The following is a 22,500-nucleotide window of genomic DNA, read 5'->3' on the forward strand; positions in this document are numbered from 1 at the left end:
ACATTCTTGTCTGGGTAAGAAGTCGGAGCACCTTCCAAATACAACATACTCATTATCGGCTCGTCAGGAGAGGAGCGGAGCCCGAGGTAGGGAGGGCTTTAATTACGCCCCTTCATCGCCTCCTCTTCACCGCAGGGTCACAACGAGAGCGGGCCACACCAGGGACCCCGCCCGTACACCCCAACACCTAAACTTACAAACCCACCCCCCCCCCCCTGCACCGAGCCACCGTCTCTCATTCAGGGAAGAGGCAGTGATCGCTCGCGATTGTCTGCTCGCGTTCGTTAGCTGAAAAACATTACTCAAATTCACCAAGTCCTAAACCAAAATCCCAACCAAAACCTTGCCCTCAATTTTACCACAATCCTACCTCTAAACCTAATAGTACTCAGCTGGGCTGTGCTCTGTTAAACAGCTCTAATGTAATGGAAGCGTAATGACTTAGCTGGGCTGTGCCTCTGTAAACAGCTCTAATGTAATGGAAGCGTAATGACTTAGCTGGGCTGTGCCTCTCTATCTGGAGTGAAGCACAGGCCCGCTGGCAGGCTGGACACGGACTGACAGGCACGTCAGAAGAGGTGCCAGGACCGTCCCGCTCCACTTGCTCCTGTGTGCGTCCCCACGGGGGCTGACTTTAATTAAACCAGGCGCGTGTTCCCATGTCAACAGTCTCGCCGTGTACACACGGCAATGCTGGGGCCCGGCTGCATCTGCAGGGCTCTCTGAGCACTGCTTCCCTTTCGGATGTTGAGATTGAGATTGCAAATCATTCCTATGTGACCATGTTTGTATGTGTGCATGTGTGTGTGTGTGTGAGAGGGTGTGTGTGCATGTTCATGAGTTTGAATATATGAGAGGAAGTGTGTGTGTGTGTGTGTGTATAAGTGTGAATTTATAAGGGGAAGTGTGTGTGTGTGTGTGTATAAGTGTGACTGTATGAGGGGAAGTGTGTGTGTGTGTGTGTGTGTGTGTATGTGTGCGTGACAGAGAGAGAGCTAGCACATGTGTCTGTGTGTATGCATGTGTGACAGATAGAATGTGTGTGCGCACATGTGTGTATGTGTATGTGTGCATGTGTGTGCATGTGTATAAGTGTGAATGTAAAAGGGGATGTGTGTGTGTGTGTACATGCGTACGTGTGTGTGTGTATAAGTGTGAATGTATAAGGGGAAGTGTGTGTGTGCGTGTGTGTGTGCATGTGTACATGCGTGTGTGTGTGTGTGTGTGTGTTCAGACTTGTCTGTGCAAGCATCACTGCCTCCCCAAACCTGTTCTTAACACCTCCAGGTCTGACCTCTGTTCCAAAAACACCAGTCACTCAGGTACCCACAAACATTGCCACTGCTCCAGAGCTCTACACTGCAAGGCAACGTGTCAACACAAGAAAAGACAACAACACAAAAACAACCTCACATCAAACACCACCATGCATCACAAAACAAAAACAATGACAATGAACCCACATCTAATACCCACATCTAATACCACAAAACAAAAACAATGACAATGGGACACAACCCTTGAAATACAGCATTACTGCACAATGTCAACGACAAAACAACAAGCGAACCCACTGCATCTCAGCACAACACAACGTCAGCACGTCAACACGCGACAATAAGACAGCACAGGGCCCAGTAATAAATGCCAAACACAAGGCTCCCACACACTGCCCACAAACAGAGATGGAAGTTAACGCTGCGCAGTGCTGCGGCTTCGCTCATTTCAGCACCCTGTTTCACAACTCAGCACGACGGCCAGCCGCACACCAGGAAGCGCACAGCAACGCGGCAGGTCTGTTTAGCATTACTCTCTGAGTGGTAATGAACCGAGCCCACTTACTGCTGGTGGGACGGCCACACACACACACACACACACACACACACACACACACACACACACACACACACACACACACACACATACACACACACACATACACACACACACACACACACACACACACACACACACACATACACACACACACACACACACACACACACACACACATACACACACACACACACACACACACACACACACGTATACACACACACACGCACACAAATATATATACACCTTCCTCAGAAAAAGGGATACAGACACACAAACAGAGACAAAAACCTCCTCCAGTACACTCTGCGGATCAGACCACACCAGACCAGACCAAGCCAAACCAGGCCAGACCAGACCAAACAGCCTCCCAGCCACACAGGGGGCGGTCCCATAAACCTCACCTACCCCAGACTGTCCCATAAACTTTTACTGGGGAGTCTCTTCCCATAAACACGCAGGGATTCCCCCCCTCTCCACCGCACAGAGACGGGGAACCAGAAAGCAGCACAGCTCCCAGGATCAGACAGCCAATCACAGGCCTTCAACATGAGAGCAGCGGGGGGAGGAAGCACAGACTGGGACAGGGGGTGGGGGGTGGGGGGTGGTTCAGGGCTGATGCAGACCCGTGAGAATTGTAAGGGGGGGGGGCCAGTCAGAGGCCAGGAGCATCACGACATACAAGGGGCAATGGAAATGGATGCCAAAGGACTCAAGCTACTGCACTTGGACCAGTTTAATCTTTTCCAAATAATAGCTGGTGTAAGATTAATAGTCCTGAAACTGATCCAGGATAAGTTAATGGGGGAAGTAGGTACCCAAGGTAATAAATAACATAATGCCGAGAAACCTCCTCTGATTAGACCGTTCAATGAGCACGCAAATCAACTCTTTTCTCTGAGTGGACAGCGCGACAACCACATCGTGAACTCTCGCGTTTGATTGGACTAAGCAACAACCACACCGTCAACACTTCACAGCCCTCTGGTCCCGTCCATCTGAGCACCAAGGAACTCCAGGGAACTTGCCAGAAAACTACACCGTGACATTATGACGATGATGATGATGATGATGATGATGAGGAAATAATGGCAGCCTATGCGGCTCCGTTCAGGGCGAGCGATATGAACGGCGCCTCTGGTGACATCATCAGGTGACCGCTGGCAGAGATGACATCATGCCGCCGGCGCCGTGGGAACCGCCCGCCCCGCGGGCTCCTCTCGGCGGTCCCTGGCACCGCGACCCGCCCCTGCGGGCGATCAAACCGCCAGGCAGCGCGAAAACAGGACAGAACCCCGCTGTTTCCAGGGCGCTCATAACACAGGAATTCAAGGGCAAAAAAAAACAAAAAACATTAAAATGTAGAAGTCTTTAGCCCCCCCCCCCCGTCCCCCCCGTCCCAAAGCCGCAGCACCGGGTTGCATTAGGAACGTCACACGCCCTGTGTTCTCCTTTTTAAACAGGCGCCTCCCTCATGCGATACAGTATCTTCCATCTTTCCTTATCAGCGCAAGTTGCAAAGTAGTTATCTAACATCACTCTGTCTCTGTCTGTTCTTCGCTGGGTATCTCTCTCTCTGTCTCTTCCTCCCTCCCTCACAGCCCTGAAGGTGCTGAGGTTGTATCAGTCCACCATCACGCACACGCATGCACCCCCCCCCCCCCACTGGACGTGCGTCAGCGCGCGTGGAGCGGCGGGCTGCCACCCATAATAAACGTGCCACCGGAGAGTCAGACGAGAGACTGAGGGACTCCGCTAATGCTACGGCGGCTAGCCAACTCTGCTAATGCTACTGTGGCCGAGCGACTCTACCAATGCTATGGAGGCTAAGCGACTCTACCAATGCTATGGAGGCTAAGCAACTCTACCAATGCTATGGAGCCTAAGTGACTCTACCAATGCTATGGAGGCTAAGCGACTCTACCAATGCTATGGAGGCTAAGCGACTCTACCAATGCTATGGAGGCTAAGCGACTCTACCAATGCTATGGAGGCTAAGCGACTCTACCAATGCTATGGAGGCTAAGCGACTCTACCAATGCTATGGAGGCTAAGCAACTCTACCAATGCTACGGAAGCTATGCGACTCTACCAATGCTATGGAGCCTAAGCGACTCTACCAATGCTATGGAAGCTAAGCGACTCTACCAATGCTATGGAGGATAAGCGACTCTACCAATGCTATGGAGCCTAAGCGACTCTACCAATGCTATGGAGCCTAAGCGACTCTACCAATGCTATGGAGGCTAAGCGACTCTACCAATGCTATGGAAGCTAAGCAACTCTGCCAATTCCACGCAGACTGAGTGACATGGCTAATGTTATTGATGCTCAGTGACTCTAACGCTAATGCTAAAATGTACCTGCCCTTCCACCCCACCCACTAACACAAACACTCTCCCCAACCAAGCACACAGCCAGGCAAACACTGGGTTCCTCACATCGGGCTGAAATTCCTGCCTTATCTCTGCCCCCCAGGCTCAGAGAGGACACCCACGACAGAGAGGGGCAGACGAAGGGAGAGAGGGAGAGAGACAGAGAGAGAGAGAGATTGAGAGATGAGAGATCCATATCCCAAGTCCAGCAGTCCATGTCCTGGTATCAGACTCAGTCAGTAGACATTTTTTCTTATTAAAGAAGAACGGACACTCATGTACATTTCCACCTTTATTCAAACATGGGAAAAGCAGAGAGGGTTGTAGACCGAGATGAAATAAAGTTGAAAGTGTCACGCTGGGGAAATGTCCCCCACTCCTGGGGGGTTTATATACGGGCTGAGGGTCGGCTGCACTACAAGCGGCACCACCCAGTCTCCCCCCAAAACAAGAGACATTTTAACTTTCAACCAACTGAAATAAACCCACAGTAAACACCACACACACTCCCTCTAGATTTACGAGAGAGACGGAACGTTCTGAAAAGGGAGAGGGTTCTGGTTAGCGTCTTATCTCTGTTACTTCACCGGCTGATAAATCAGCAGAGATGGTGCAGGAGAGGAGGAGAAAGAGGGATGGTTTAGGAGGAATGAATTCCTCAGTGAGCACGAGAGGAGAAGGAGGAAGGAGAGGAGTGGGAGGAGGACGAGGAGGAGAAAGAGGAATGGGGCCTGGGGGAGGACTCCTGCAAATGTGGCATCTGAGAATAAGAGTAAATGCCTGGATCCGATCCTGCTACTTTTTGCCTTCTGCTCACACATGCACATACGTGCTCTCACCCCATCCCTAATGTTCATCAGACGCATCAAACAGGAACGCTTCAGCTAAAAAAGTAAGAACACACAGCTGATGACAGCTGAGCTTCTGCAGGGGTCCACATTTACATGCATTAAAACCCGCAACGGAGAGGAGATCCTTTACATTCACATTTTAAACACGCAGCAGATGCTCTTACCCAGAGCGACTCACACAGCTTTACACTCCTTACACGCGCAGTCGATTCATTCAGCTTGACTGAAGCGATTCGGGTTGAGTACCTTGCTGAGGGATACAGGCGCACCTGGGAATCGAACCTGCAACCTCCAGAGTTGCAAGCACCAGGTTCCACACTAACTACTACACTGCCCTGCCCCGCAGGCCAGCCTGAGTCCCACAGCGCTTCCATACAGTGAGCACAGCGTGCGGCTGATGGACAGGGTCACGGATCCACATGACCGCTGCGTTTGGTCGGTTCCCGCTGCGATGGCGTCCAGGCCTGCGCGTTGGCCCGCTATAGGCTGGCCTGCGGTGCCGGGGCGGGCCACCACAGACGCCCGGCGATGACGACGGCGACCAGATTCTGTATTTTCGCATTTATGGATGGCTACGCTCGAACAATAAAGAAAATCAAACGAGGGAAAGAAAAAAGAAAAGAAAAAAACCAAAAAAAAAACCCAAAAAAACCCCAGAGCTATTTGACAGCACAGCGCATTTCTGTACTTACTGGAAGAAAACAGACGCTGGTCCTGTTTCTCGGTCTCTTAATTGAATTGTCTATCAATTAAACTTGAATGCGCTTTAAGCCCACATGTCTTGTGAAACAATGTTTCTCAAAGCTTGTAGAAATATACAAAACAAGCATTGCTGGTGGCAAATTCGCCAGAAAAACAAAACTAGATTTGCAAAAGCAAGTCGGATTTTTCCATCTACTTCAACACCACAATAGCCATCATCCCCCACCATTCTATCATTCTATTCCCACTTATATTCCCACATTCCCTTCTCTCCCTGCTTTCTCAGTCTTTCTATCCTGCTTGGACCCTGGAATAAGACATTTTAACATTTTTATAAATGAATCCGCTGCATTTTGTTTTCTTATCCACACTCGTCTCTTCACTTCACTTGCCTCTAGTTTTTTTTTCTTCCAAAACTACATTACTTAGTATTTGCAGGACCAGATATTAAACACCCTCTCTGGCCTTCCCCACCGTCCTTCCCTGCTTCTGAAGGTAAACTCTCCCTCCCTCTCTCTTTCCCTCTCTTCCTCCGTTTCTATCCCGCTGTCTCTCTCCCTCTCTCCTCTCTCTCTTTCTCCCTCTTTTCTTCCATCCCTCAGCCTCCCTCTCTCTCCCTCCCTCCCCCCTCCCTCTCTTTCTCCCTCTCTTCTTCTCTCCCTCAGTATCCCACTCTTCCTCCCTCCCTCTGTCTCTCCCTCCCCCTCTCTCTTTCTCCCTCTCTTCTTCCCTCTCTCAGTCTACCTCTCTCTCTCCTCAGTCTCCCTCCCTCCCTCTCACAGCCTCCCTCCTCTCGCTCCCTCTGTCTCTCTCCCTCCACGCCCCCTCCCTCTCTCCCCAGGTGTGAGAGGCGGCCCGGCTGGATGACAGTGGAAGGCTGGTGCTTTATCTCCAGCACACTTCCAGGCTCAGGAGCAGGGCTGCCTTATCTGCCCGGGGATTGGAGCTGTTTGCGTGGATTAGCTCCTCGCAGCAGATGGGAATCCCATGACTCTCCCTGCTCTCAACCAGCTGCTGAGCCCCCCTGTCTGCACGGCATTGTGGGTAGTAACAACACGTAACCGCAACAGGTGATATAGACGAATCAACAGTCGCAGCGAGGAGAACGCACTGCAACGGCTGAACAGCTTGAGCATTAATTCCTTAGCCCTGACAGAAGTCAGAGTATTTACAAAGCATGGGATGGGTGGGAGAGGGGATAACTCGAAAAATAGATTCAGCATTTTTCCCAGAACAACCACAGAACTCTTTTTTTAATACAAAAGGATAAGAACACCAACTCTCCCACTCCCACACAACTAAACCGCTCACTTGGGAGAACCCAAACGTCAGCTTCTGACTTCTGTTTAGCAGCCATTGTTGTTCTGTTTTTTTCGCTTAAAAAAAAAAAATTCTCCAAAGGTTCTGGAACACGCTGCTAAAAACTGCTCCCATCTTTGTGCTCGTCCCTCTTCCCCAGCGCGGACATGCAGGGGCCAAGGCAAGAGTCACGGTTCATTCAGATGTATTTATATCTGCTTTTTCTTCTTATAACGAATTATAATGAGTGCTGACCCTAGCCCTTGAGGGGCCCCAAGCAGGATTAGATTTGGGTGCCCCTCTAACTCAACATTAAAAATAATAATAATATATATTTTAAGATTGACCCCCCTGGCAGTCATGGTGCCCTAACCAATCACTGATGTCGCTTACTGGTGGAGTCAGCTCTGATTTATTCATATTTTTTACCGTAACGTTAATCATACTTATATAAACTATGTCTGTGTGATAAAAGGATTTTTTAAATGTCATCGCAGGTTTATTATGGAATGGTTATCATTCCATTTTTATTCAGTGTTTATAGACAGCAATTAGAAGGGGAAGCTGACAATGTGTGCCCACTGTATCTGGGTAAATCTGTCATTGTTTATAAATAACTCCATCAAACAAAGTAAATGAAAGATGCACATCATATGCGTGAGGGTGTGAGAGAGTGTACGTGTGTGCACGTGCTTAAATTAGGGACTACGTGTTAACTTGTTCTAATTAGGTTTTGTGGGAGTCCATGCTTCAGTGAACATGAATGTAAAAGTGTGTGTGTGTGTGTGTGTGTGTGTGTGGTGTGCTCAATAGAAAGAGAATGGATGAGTGAGATTGTGCAATGCAATTAACGATTGTGAGTGTGTGTGAGTGAGTGTGTGTGTGTGTGTGTGTGTGTGTGTGTGTGTGTGTGTGTGTGTGTGTGATTAAAGCGTGACCGTTTCACCCGAGGAATCACCGTCTGGTCTCACGAAGCCGAAATCCCCCGGTCGCTGTGTATTTGCGTTGCATGGCTGTAGTTCAGCAGGACGTGCTGCCTGACACACAAGAGCCTTGTGAGGGCCGCGCCACAGCTCGGCCTCGACGCGTAAACAAGACGCGTTTGAAGTCAAACAGACGGGCAAAACTTCAGACGGCGGGCGCTCACGCTTGACCTCCCGCCGACGCCACCGACCGACCAAGAAATCCAACCAAACAAGTCGATTTCTGCGCGGGACCTTCCGTCGAAAGCGTTTGCGGCGCGCACTTTGAGGTTCGAGACATTTCCGCCCGTCGAAAAAAATACGAGACGGCAGCGGCGCAACGGAGGCCCGTCGCGAAGCCGAAAACATGAAGAAACAATTAAAATAATCGAAACATGAAAATAAACACGAATCGGAGGGGAGGAAACGGCAGCGCTAAGAGCAGAAACACAAACAGTCTGCCTGGGAATGCACGACCGGGACTATCAGAGAAAACACACAGGAGAGAGAGGTGAAAACGGGCACAAAAAAAGACCTCCCAGGCGCCACGGCCAGGTGCTTCACAGGCCTTTTATAGCAGACGCTTGTGTCCAGCACCAAAGTGCAGGAAGTCCCCAGAGGGGCGAAGACCAGACCTGAGAGAGACGGAAAGCGCAGAAAGTGCAGAATCCGCTGACAACTTCTCACCGATTCCACTGAAGATTAGAAGTAAGTGACACAAACAAGAACACGCAAACTACCCCAAATGAGCATTAAACTACATTAAAGGAACAACAGCACCAGAACCACGGACTACACACAAACTACCCCAATGAGCATTAAACTACATTAAAGGAACAACAGCACCAGAACCACGGACTACACACAAACTACCCCAATGAGCGTTAAACTACGTTAAAGGAACAACAGCACCAGAACCACAGACTACACACAAACTACCCCAATGAGCGTTAAACTACGTTAAAGGAACAACAGCACCAGAACCACAGACTACACACAAACTACCCCAATGAGCGTTAAACTACATTAAAGGAACAACAGCACCAGAACCACAGACTACACACACACTACCCCAAATGAGCGTTAAACTACATTAAAGGAACAACAGCACCAGAACCACAGACTACACACAAACTACCCCAATGAGCGTTAAACTACGTTAAAGGAACAACAGCACCAGAACCACAGACTACACACAAACTACCCCAATGAGCGTTAAACTACGTTAAAGGAACAACAGCACCAGAACCACAGACTACACACAAACTACCCCAATGAGCGTTAAACTACATTAAAGGAACAACAGCACCAGAACCACAGACTACACACAAACTACCCCAATGAGCGTTAAACTACGTTAAAGGAACAACAGCACCAGAACCACAGACTACACACAAACTACCCCAATGAGCATTAAACTACGTTAAAGGAACAACAGCACCAGAACCACAGACTACACGCAAACTACCCCAATGAGCGTTAAACTACGTTAAAGGAACAACAGCACCAGAACCACAGACTACACACAAACTACCCCAATGAGCGTTAAACTACATTAAAGGAACAACAGCACCAGAACCACAGACTACACACAAACTACCCCAAATGAGCGTTAAACTACATTAAAGGAACAACAGCACCAGAACCACAGACTCATAAAAGAAAAGTCAGGCCCAATCAGGTGTTAAGGCTGAACAGTGCTTGAGAGGGTTGAGAAGCCAAGGTGCATGTTGTCGGTGTTAGGTAGTGATCTTAAAGTGCAGTGATGTTGGGTGGTGTTAGGCAGTGATGTTAAAGCACGGTGATGTTAGGTGGTAGTGTTAGGCAGTGATGTTAGGTGGTGATGCTGGGTGGTGTAAGGCGGTGTTAGGTGATGATCTTAAAGCGCAGTGAAGGCAGTTTAAGCTTCTACGGTGTCGGCAGGGACAGTGGTTTCACAAACAGGAAATTCACAAGGGAAAGCGTATCTCATTGTAAATGTCTATATTAATTTAAAATGATGTATGACACGTACAGATCACCGCGCCTAACCCCCCATATAAGGCACCTATAAAATGTTTTTTTTTATCGCTCTCTCAGTGTACTCTGGCAAACCTCACCGTCAACAGGAAGGACGAGTCAAGATTTGACACTGGAGATTTAAAGCCATTTAAAACAGTCACTGTAAACCACGCTGTTCTGACCGTCAGCGGCGGGAACCTCTGCTTTGTGTTTTCTGAGGAGTCCTACATAATTATTCAGCCTGCTTAACTCTTTCTCTCCCCTTATCTCCCTCTCTTTCTGTCCTGTTTTTTCTCTCCCTCTCTTTCCTTCTCTTCTTCCCCCGGTTCTCAGGCCCATGGCTGTAAGCTGCGCTGTGGACTGTGGGAAATGGTGTCTTTTTCAAACCTCATGCTGGGACAGTCTCACCAGCACAGACACACGCGCACACACACACACACACACACACACACACACACACACACACACACACACACACACACACACACACACACACACACACACACACACACACACACACACACACACACACACACACACACACAAACACACACACACACACACACACACACACACACACACACACACATGCACACACACAAACACACACACACACACACACACACACACACACACACACACACACACACACACACACACACACACACACACACACACACACACAGACACGCACACACAAACACACACACACACACACACACACACACACACACACACACACACACTTCACATTCATGAGCCGAGTGGACTCCCTTCCTACTCAATCTCAAGGAACCATCACCCCCCCCCCCCCCCCCCCCCCCCCCCCATCCCCAAATGTACCTTGTCTCTCTGGTCCAGGTCAGACAGTTCACAATGAGGTCAGGGAACTCTGGGACAAGAGCCCCCAACTCCGAACCGTCGACCCCACCGCCACCCCGCCCCGCCCCACTCCCTCTAATCACTTCCACAATCAGCATCCAAACAACATCCCAACATCCCAACCACCTAGCCCAGATTTATCACACAGTAAACACTAACTACACAGACGAACATCCAGAGAACTACACGGTCCCCAGGAGTCGGCGTGACGGACACGCGCACACAGAGCTGCGCAGCTGCCGTACCGGATCCGTGCCGCGCAGCCGTGAAGCGCGGGAATTCTTGTCATGTGACAGGCAGACACACTGGCGCGCTGACACACGACAGGACGCCCCGGGTTCATCCCGAATCAGCACGGCGACTGCGTCTGCTCAGCGTCGCGCGGGCCGGGCCGGGTGTGCCCCGTCAGGGGCGGTCAGCTGAAACGTGGCTGACTGGACGGGCTGGCATCAGTGAGAATGTGTGGATGACACTTTAACAGTGTTAACAGTGACGCCCTGCCCCCCCAACATCCATACACACACAGCACTGCCACGGTACGCTTTCCCCTGAAGTGAAGGAGAAAAGAGGGAAGAAAAAAACAAGGGAGCAATGAAAAGGAAAACCAGGGGTGAAATGCAAACCACCCCTGTCCCTCCACCCCCGAGCTGCACCCGCACGCAGCGTTGGGAAAAGGTGGGTGTCCAGTCTGTGTTGGCGGACTGGCTGGGAAACAGGGAACAGGCCCTGTGAGCATGGCAGACCCAGCCAGGGTGAGCAGCCTGTGGGAGAACACAGGCCTGGAGCTGGGCCTAGCCAAGGTGGCGTGACCCTCTATCAATCTGAAAAGAGCTTCCTTACGCTACACCACACACACACACACACACACACACACATGCGTATGCATGCCCGCACACACACGCACACATACACACACTCACATATGCATGTATGCACAAACACATACTCTCACACATGCATACACAAGCACACACACACACACACACACACACGCCTGCGACACATACACACACTCATATGCGCACGCACACACACACATGCACACACAAACGCACTAACTCTCACGTGCACATACACACACACCACACATGCACTCACACACACACACTCTCACGCATACATACACAACCACACGAACGCACGCATGCACACACACACACACACACACACACATACACTGCAGACAGGGGGCTTGCCAGAGAAATGGCATTCCAATTAATGAGAAAGTAACCAAAGAAGAAGGATAAGAATGGAGGACAAATTCAATTAACTGTAATACATGAAGGAGAGAGAAACAGAACAAAGGAGAATAGGAACACAAAAGGAGGAAAAAAGAGACAGGAGGTGAGAGAGCATGGGAGAGAAAAGTCAAGAGAGAAAGACAAAGAAGAGAGACGGAGAGAGTGTGAGAGAGAGAGGGAGGGAGGGAGGCAGGAGGAGAGCTAAAGTGGATAAGTGTTCTTTACCTCACTAGCTGCAGCTGGAAATGCACCAGCTGCCCCCCCCACCTAAAAACACCCCCCCCTCACCCCCCGGGGGCAACATTACAGTAGCTCAGACTCCGTACCACCACTTTTACTGCCCCGAAACGATGAGGGGGCTAAACGTGCCCCCCCCCCCGCTCAGCTGCCCCTGCAATTTGTAGCGCAGTGGGACGGCTGGCGCTGCTCAAACCCTCGCCCTCCACACCCCCCACCCCCCCCACCCCCTGGAGTCTCCGACCGTGTTTACATACCGCCACACTGCAGCGCCGAGCTGGGAACAAAAAAAATTTTAAAAGGAGGGGAAGAAAGAGAAAAGGGTGCCACAGAAAGGAGATATTTCCGCTACGCTGGGAGGTCTCGGAAGGGTCAGCGCAACGTCTCTGCGCGATCCACACCGGCGACTTTCATCAACTCTCCGTCTTCTCTTTCTCTTCGCTTTTCTCTTCTTCTTTTTTTGTCTTTTGTTTTTGTTTTGAAAGCCACGCGCCTGACGCCAGCGCCCGGCCTCCTCCCCTCCCATCCGACCGGGACGGACGCTGACGCTCGGCTGCGCATTTCAGGCAGTCAGCAGACGCTCTTACGCAGAGCGACGCGCGCAGCTGAAGTCCGTTTGCGCAGCTGGATATTTACTGAAGCTGCTCAAGTGAGCAGCCTCACTCAAGGGGACGACTGCAATACCCCACCTGGGAAGCACAACTGCTGCATTTCTTATGCTCTCAGCCCCCTTAGCATTGTGCTACACTGCCACCCACACACTGACAGGGAAAACACGCACGCATGCGCACGTGCGCAAACACACACACAGACACACACACATGCATACAGTATGTGCACACACACGCACGTGTGCACACACACACACACACACACACACAAACAGGGAAAGCACGTGCACATGCACACGCACGCACACACACACGCGCCTACACACACACACACACACAGACAGGGAAAACAAGCACGCACGCACACACGCGCACACACGCACAAACATCTATGCATTATTGACCGATTATTATATGCTGTATTTACATAGCAATACAATGTGTAAAGGAGGTACATATATAAGCCAGACAACAAGAGAAACGATTAAATTGTGTTATATAATGATAATCTGAAGGCCTGTGCATATGCAGTGTTTCTGTCGCATTCGTTGCATGTTGTCTGTTGTTTCGGCTTGCAGTTTTATCACTGATGTGCCCTTGCTCTTTGTAACCATGCCCTTGATCTCAGCTGATTTACACTACACTATACTGTGCATATCTCACCAGGGCAGTTCTGCAAGTTACTTTGAATGAGTTTGTCCAACAAATATAAAGAAATAAAACACACAAGAGTGATCTTATAAAACCCTTATGCAAATTTCATTGCCTTACGGGGAACTTTTACCGGGCTTCTCTCCCGTATCCTAAGATACCACCCCGCTAAGGGACCGCACACGGGTGTGTCGAACCAGAAAGTGACACACGCATGCGAGCTCAAACACACACACACACACGCGCGCGCGCGCAGCATGCAGCAAGTTCAACTCGGGACATTAAGACTGTAAGATCGCTTTTTTAAAAACTGACCCCCACCAGCCCCCTGCGCTTGGATTCACGCGATACAGATAAAGGTTACTCCTCCTCAACATAACGCAAGGTCATCCCAGAGGAATCTCTCCCTCCCTCCCTCCCTCCCTCCCTCCTTCCCTCCTTCCCTTTCTCTCTAGCACTCCCTCCCTCTCTCGGTCTCTGATACAGGCTCAAAGGCTCAAAGCCCAGGCCTGGCCCATCCAGCACGGTAAGGTAAGGCTAGGGGAAGGGGGGGGGGAGGGGGGAGGGAGGCGGGGGGAGCTCAGAGATTTGGTCTGGTGCTTCTGACACCGAGAGAGCGGAGCGGGTTGAAAAGTTCAGGGCCGTTATTAAAGAACAGAGGAGGAAAAAAAAGAAAAGAAGGGAGACGAGCCAGGAAGACTGTAGCTTCTGCGGCTCGCTGTTTCAAAAAAAAAAAGGAAGAAAAGAAACAAAAAAATGAAAGGCACTGTGACTGTGCGTTTCCTTCCGTGAGCGCTGTCATAAATCCACAAAACAGCAGCAGCCAAGATTACCGACTACAATTAACCTTTTTTTATTTTTTAATTATGTTTTATTATACGAGCAAACAAATAAAATGCATGCACAATCGCACGCCGGACCCACTTCCTCATCTTCATCAATCCCCAGGAACATTAAACCCCTGAACACCGGAGAGGTGAATGAGTGACTTGTAATAATGCTGGCAATTGCGGTTCTGGGAAGAGCAGCAGCACGAGCAATTTGTTTGGTGAAAGAGGAGGCCCTTTCACTCCTCCATCTGTGTAATTTCAGAAGGATATATCCCACATCACAAACGTGTTTATCTATGTAAGGGAGGGAGGGAGGGAGAGAGGGAGGGGGAGAGAGCACTTTCCACTAAAATGCCCCAAACCTATTATTATTATTACTATTATTATTACTTTTTTTAGTTTACACTTTCTCTATTTAATTTAAATATATTTGAACTCCAATTATAATTTTAGAAGTATTCACTATTTTTCATGTTTTACTTCTACTGTTATACAGTTTGTTTTTTGTTTGTTTCCTGCTATTGCTCTGGCAATATGTAGGCCTACTACATGTATTTCATGCCAATACAAAATGAAAGAGTGTGAGAGAGAAAGTAAAGCAGAAACAGAGAAGCTGTCCTGTCCTGTTGTCTCTTGTCTACCTACGGATCTCCTCACCTGTGACAAACTGCAGGGCAGGATTTATTCTCCCTGTTTGCCGTTGCATTAAATTCAGCCGAAGCCAATAACCAGAGGATCGCAGGCCTGCTGATCACCCGTGTAATCGCTTCGCCTGTTCCCGCCCTTCGCTATAATATCTTACAGATGCGCTCTCTTCCAGTGAACTTTTATTTTCACACACACAAAAAAAACGACGTGAATGATAACCGTTCGAAGGGCCGAGGAGGTTGAGAGCAGCGAGAAGCGCAGAAAGGCAGAGGAAAAGAGGGCACGTCGTCAGAGACGAGCGAAGAAAAGCAGGTAGTCAAAAAAAACGAAGGTGGGGAAAAAAAGGGGTAGAATAAAAACAGTACGAAGAGCGGCTTGGGGTTTTTTTTTTTTTTTTAAAAAAAACGATAGAACAAAGTACCCTTTATTTCACCCGAGCAGCAGAAATCCTTCTGGCTGCGCTCGTACGGCGCGGCTACAGCCAACCGAGCTGCCGCGTTTATTGAACCTCGCGCAGTACCTCTCTTCCAATCCTGAGGTCTGAAAAACCAGCCAAAAAACTCATCCAGGTCCTGACGTGAATGAGGTCATCAAAAAAATATACAGAGGGTGAGCTGGGCGGACTCCAAATATTATCATGACCTCGTTTCAAACGGTAGGCCTACCAAAGAGTGCAGGGGGGGGGGGGGGGGCGGACATACGAGTCCAAGAACATCAGCAAAGGCAAATGCAGTACACTAGTTATGGAACTGAGTTTGCAATCCTGAGGTTGCAGGTTTGACACCCAGCTGGGTAGGTCACTGCCATTTTACCCTTGAGTAACCGTAAGATACCCAGATACTTTAATTACCCAAAAGATACTTTAATTACTTCAGTAAACAGGCTATCCAGTTGTATAGAATGCAACCCGTCTAAGTGGCCATGGATAGGAGCGTCAGCTAAATGCCTTAATGTGATGTAAAAATGTAATGCAACACAGCAGGCAAACGTTTCATGTGTGCAATTATTATTATCATTATTTTTTTATTTTTTTACAAAATACTTTTATATCAAGGATTTTAACTGTAACTACGGTGATTGTGACATGAAAAACAGTTAGGCCTACCTTAAGGCCGATCCTAATATTGTATTACCCATTTAGGTACGAGTTGACAAGTGTGGATTACAACAAGTATGGAAAATCATTAGATATACAGTAGGTCTAAAAGTATTACATCCGAGGGAACGCCGCCGTGAAGACATATCAAGTTACCGTACGTCGTTATACACGGATTCTGCACTGATTTAAAATAGTATCTCAGCTGCCGACTGCCAGTTAAGGTTATCATCGGTCGGAAGTATTCTCTGTCGCGAGGCACCTTAGAGCAGACGTCATGTATTTAAATGCAAATACGTGTCAGCAATAAATATACACGAATATAATGTTGTGTACTTAACTAGTGTAAGGTACCAAGACCAAGAACAGGCTCAATAGAGGTTATACACACCAAACAGTCCACACATTTCTGAACTTTAAAAGCGAAAATGACCAATAACAGCCACTACATTGTGAAGGTTGTAGGATACAAAAACTGTGCACTGCTTATTTAATTAAAAAATAGTTTAATTTATCCCAGCCACAAAACAAATGCCAGATAATCACATTTATGCCAGCAACTATCATGTATAATTACAACTTTATAAAAAGAGATTGCGAGATCTCCTATGTTTTGCGAGAATGTTTTGTATGGTCTACTTTATGAAGTCACATTTCTGAGCAAAATGCCTCGGTTTTATTACTTTTTGCCTTATACTGGTATATATTGTAGTTATAAGCGTTTAAAATCCGTTTTATGGAACTGCTCGCAGCTTTTCCAATCTCACTTAAAGTCAAATGAAAGCCAAAGAGGCTGGAAAAGGCACAGTGAAATTCAAGGTTTTGCCACTTTTTTTTCGGCTGTTTACGCAACTCCCATCTTAAAATCTACCAATAAGCACTGGCAGAAAACTAGGGATTTCTCGGAATAAATGGCATTGGAAAAAAACTGTAGCACTGTAGCATAAATGAATGAGATCTGTTTAGACTACCCAGTATTATCATATTCATGTACAGTGCTAGACTGTAAATGTTCTTACCCAAGGTCACTTGTGCTAATCTACCGATAAATTAATACTTTCAATGAATAATAAAGCCTAAGCCTACAATAGCCTCTAACAAGTGAGGAAAGATGTCAGATTAGCTGACATATTATTTAAACACTCAAACTGGAATATTCCAATGCACATGTAACGCGTACATGTATTTTATTATAAATTATCATTATTATAAATTATAAATTCTCACAATAAACAACCACCGACACCACTACATTAGAATAAGAAAAAAACAGTGTTTGCACAAAGGCTATAATTTGTTTTAAATGCATGATAAAATGATCATGAAAAAATGTTAGCAAAGTTGTTTTGGCTTTGCCCCACCTTCATTGCTACGGACAAGGTGAGCGCGCTCCAATCCCTGCCAGTGGCTCGCGAGTTTGGAGCGCTTTACTTTCCACCCCGGCTGGAATCGCCCCTCCCAGTTTCGACTTAAAGCGCTGGGCTCTCAACCGCCAATAAAGCGTTATTGTCTGGGCTCGGAGGCGAGTTACTTGTGCTTTCTTTAGACGGCGAGCGCATTCCTCTACGTGGGGACACAAGTTCCGCTCCGCACAGTCAGAGACCAGGTGCTGATGTGTGACAAGCAGACGTATGGTTCTACGAGATCGCATTCCTCAGTTAATCACGGAAAGTTTTATGAAAAAGAGTGCACTATGAGCGTAGGAGGATTCTGAGCAGTCTTCCTCGCTTCTGTCTTTCGCCGTGGATAAGAGACCAAAACTACTGAGCGCTCTTTCGTCAACACAGTATCACTCGCGTTCACCCACACTGACCGGTAAGTGTTTAATACGATTTTATGGCGAATGTAATGGTTGGCTACTGAATGCAACATTTAGAGATGTATAGTTATATAGGTATGTACGCGCGTTGTATTGCCCCGGCTTTAACACACATAAGACAGTTGCTTCAAGCGTCCGAGACACGGTGAAGTGGGCTCTAAGCAGAACAAACAGGATAAGAAATTCGAACTTGGTTTGAGGAGTTTGATTTTGGAATAAAGCGAACGGGATTGTTCGTGTTGCATTGATTGCGGTTACGATAACTTGACATCGCACTATCCAGAGAAGTAAAATTTGCCCCGTAATTGGTGTAAGCAGCATACAGTGTAAAGATATTGTGCCTAGTGTTGAAACTACTTCTACAACTGCGCTAACTTTTCCGTGACCATTCGTCAAGGACTATTCGCAATTCATAACCTTCCCTTAGCTGTTGTAATCTGTCGGTAACCAAGGAAAACCGTAGCGCTGCTGCCCGCCCCTTCTGCGTGTGGCGTGTTGCTCATGAAGTGTCCACACCAGGCAAACACAACTTCCTCACTGCACATGTATTGATTAGCATGCACAAACTTCACAATAACACAGATACACAAATCAAACTGTCAACAGAGCATAGCCTACTCATTTCGTGTATTTGCAATTCATTTGAAGTTAACAAAATATCGTTAACCTGTGTAAAAACCTCAAGTAAAATGTTGAATGAAGGCACACCCCAAAAGTGTGAAAAGTGTTCTGGTAACACTCGTTACCAAAAGGTTTTATGTTTGAAGCTCGCCTGTGGCCGTAAGCTATACAGTCGCGTTATTTTCTGTTTTGCCCCTTAGCAATGTAGGCTACATATACGATATACACTAAATTCAGGCTAAGTGTGTCTACTAAGCAAATAGCCAAGATCATGTAGATAATATCCATATTGCAACTGTAACGTGCGCATGTATGCATTATAAAGGCAAAACACTTCTCGGCGTCTGCTCCGTGCTGCTAAATGTATTTCGCAAGCAAACATCCTAAAGCCCGTTCCTTCCGTACGGACCGTCGCTCTGTTTTATCGCGGGGATAACTTTTTGGGGCATTTGAGTGTGCACATCTGGAAGCGCGCAGCGGTCGAGAGGCTCCTGTCGGTTTAGGTGCTCGGGAGCGAGATTTTCATTATGTCCGCGCGCCATGAGGCCGAAGGTAATGTGGTAACTTCAGAGACAAATCTGTTTTGTCACGGGGGCCGTGAACGAGATTAACTGTTGTTATTTCGGATTCAGGAATCCTTTATTGTGTATCTCCTGCTTGTGTGAGCTGCGAAAAAAAGGGCTTTCTGGGCAGCTATTTGTTTCTTGTGTCGTGCTCACAACAGTTTTATCAGGTATACATTTTTAGGCACTTAACCTTAAAAATTGCGCTGACAGCATATCGCACAAAGCGGTTGTTGACAAAATTAAATCGGTTCCCGAAGTTAGAGCAAAATGTTTTTAAATGTATTTGTTAAACATCTACAATGCATATAACATAAAGTGTAAGGTTGTTATTCCGCATTTGCGCGTGCAATGTAAATCATATCATTTGATTCAATTTGGCAAGCAAATTCGGGACAGGCAGACGTGTGATTATTTCTACGCGACAGTAGGCAAATATATTAATGATTTCCTCGACTCTTGCACAGCACATTGCTTTACAGAACTAGGTATTAACATATTTCCTGCCGTGAGAAACCGATGGACATATTTACAGGTTATTTACATCCTTGCTGTTTTATTTTGTTTTAACAAACTACTTACAGGCTTATTTATAAATTTGCCCGTATAAACTGAATGCGCCGCACATTACACAAATAACAGCTTCCCCGTCTATCGGCTTTCAATAAACGATGGGTAAAAACAACAATAATCATTCTATAGTAAACATACTTCTTTGCCGAATTTTCCTTATTATCACTCCCTATAAATATCGTTGAATATGATTTGAGTTGTTTCAAAACCGTTTACTGTATTGTAATTTTAATGTTGTCTTGTGTACGCTTGTGTATTTGTATTGGCGAATGCTGCTTTTGGAGATGTGTACCGCCTGAAAAATAGACGGCAATTTTAAATAAATAAATGTAAGTTAATAACAGACCATGCCAACATAGATGTGTCCGTATGTAAAGACGAAAACGGGCTGAAAAGCTCAATTCAAACTTGAAAAAATGAAGCCAGAGAATCCAGAGAATCCAATACGCATCGTCTACGCGTGCAGACCTGCATTCGAACAACAGGCCACCAATCAAACTCCTTGACAGCTAGGATTTCTTGATGCCTTACAAAAACTGTTTTTCGTTAAACTTGGTTGGGGATGGCGAGGTAGATACTGTGTACGCCACAAAACAAAACACATCTTTCGAGGAGGGCTTCTACATCTCCGAATCAGATTAGCAGCTCCACGCGCCTGCACTGGGTCTGAGAATAAATCGTTTAATCTCTCCCTGGAGCTAAGCACCGCGTATCACTCATGTCAGGAGGTGAAAACCATTCCGCTGTTAACCTTCACTGTACAAATTACGTGGCATTGGTTTAAGCTGCGCGGGTACAAATGAAGTTATTGTTCATTTAGAACGGTAGAGAATACTTGCATGCAAGTAGGAATGGAGATACCGAGATTTGGTCATTTTTAGAAACACCTATTATGTTAGAACAAGATGAGGTCTGGTGTCCTGAACTGCTCACCACTTTGCCGAGGAATCTCTGGGTTATTAGAAAGGGCTTTAATAAACAAAGTTTGGCAGACACAGGAACCGGCTAGGTAGTCTGCACTGCTCCAAAGAATATAGACTTTTGATGGAGAGAGAGAGGGATGGAGAAAGAGGGAGGAAGGGAAATAATTTTCCTCTCATAAGTTTATGGTTTCATAAACATATGAGAGGAAAATAATTTATCTTTCTCCATCCCTCCCTCTCTCTCCATCGCCCCATTATTTTTTACATGTTTATGCTTTCATAATTTAGATTTCTCTTTCCAATAAAATTAAACAGAAAATGAATAAAATATCAGAGCGAGAGAGAGAAAGAGACGTACAGACACTAATTTTACTTGTTAACGGCTGTTGTTGCTCACTGCAGGTGAATAAGGGACTAGCTGGCTGACTGTAAAGACAGGGAAGGTCCAGCACAATGCACACACAAAATGCTGTGATACGGGCGAACAGTGGCGTCAAAATTCGCAGAATCCGCTTGGGAGAAAGGGGATGGGACGGGCAATTTCGTTAGAGCCTCCCTCTGACCCCCCCAAGTCTGTACCCTCACCAGCCGGGCACGGGTGCCAAATGGATGGCATTTTCAGGGGCAGAAAAGAAGGGATGCCTCAGGGTGGCGGTGGTGACGGTGATGGACAGAGCGAGTGAAGATGAGAAAAGGAGAGAGGGACAGACAGTCAGAGAGAGAGAGAGAGAGAGAGAGCGACTCAGGAAGAAAGCAAACATTCCTGCCTTGGTGCCTCAGCAATTTAATTAAGGAGTCGTGAGATGCTGGAATGAGCTCGCAGTGAAAGACTGGACGGGCAGAGTGAGGTAAAGGCTTAACATGCGCCTCCCCCCCTTTCCTCCAGGCTTGGTAGGGACCTGGGGTCAGATAATGAGTTCTTGGGTCATACCACCATGGCAACTAACGGGGGGAGCCCCAAGGTGAGGTCGCAATCAAAAAGCTAATAATTCCTAAAACACGGTCAACAGTTACAAGGAGAAGAGGAGAGTGTCAGGGGAGTTTGGTGGTGGTGGTGGTGGGGGGGGGGGTGTTAAAAGAAAAGACAGTTGTACAGGAATGGGGGATGGGGGGGGGGGGGGGGGTTATTAACTCGACACTGGGGTGGATTAATCCCAGCTGTCTGAGCCTCAGCAGTGACCCCTCTGCCCCATGGAGGCAGGGAGGTGACGTTCGATTGAGGTCAGGAGTCACCCTTGTTAAGAGCAATTAAAATAATTCGAGCCAGGTCTCCTCTGGGGGGCAAGAAGTGTCTTCCCATCTCCCTCTTGCTCTCACGCACGCACACAATCTGGGTCTCACTTCATTCGCAACCCCCCCCCCCTCCTGTGAGTTCCCTCTGCAGCTTCTCTGGACACATGGTCCAGGACACAAGACATAACAAGCACCCGCCCCCCCCACACCCCGAAAATACCATCCTGTTTCCAATTAGGTCCAAACGAGGACCAGGCCGGAAGCAGGACCTTGGTGTATAGCGGCGGTTCAGGTCGCATCCTAACCCCAATTAGACTTGAATGGCAGTAACTACTCTACATGTCTCCAGCAGACTCTGTGGGTTAAGACTGAAGGGAGCGGTGAAGGGGGCTACAGCCCGTTCGGAAAGCACACCCTGCAGAGTCACAGCCCTGTGAGCCCCATAAGCCCCACCTTTTTTAATCAGAACAGCTACCCGTCGTCAAGACAACGGCAGCGCGGCACAATGGTTAAGGAGCTTGACTTATAACTCAGAGGTTGCATGTT

General features: G+C 47.7%; 2 protein-coding genes across 3 annotated transcripts in view; one reads left to right on the top strand and one right to left on the bottom strand.

The window, feature by feature from the left end:
- The window catches only part of LOC118217016 (mitochondrial import inner membrane translocase subunit tim16-B-like), a 139,524-nt gene that overhangs the window by 23,675 nt on the left and 93,349 nt on the right, over nt 1-22,500 (bottom strand). The window lies entirely within an intron of this gene.
- Nucleotides 17,737-22,500, top strand: part of vasnb (vasorin b) — a 29,963-nt gene continuing 25,199 nt past the window's right edge. Inside the window, 1 exon segment of the mRNA XM_035398749.1 lies at nt 17,737-18,037. The gene's annotated coding sequence lies outside the window, so the exon portion shown is untranslated.

Source organism: Anguilla anguilla, chromosome 17, assembly GCF_013347855.1.
Source record: "Anguilla anguilla isolate fAngAng1 chromosome 17, fAngAng1.pri, whole genome shotgun sequence".
Taxonomy (NCBI): Eukaryota; Metazoa; Chordata; class Actinopteri; order Anguilliformes; family Anguillidae; genus Anguilla; species Anguilla anguilla.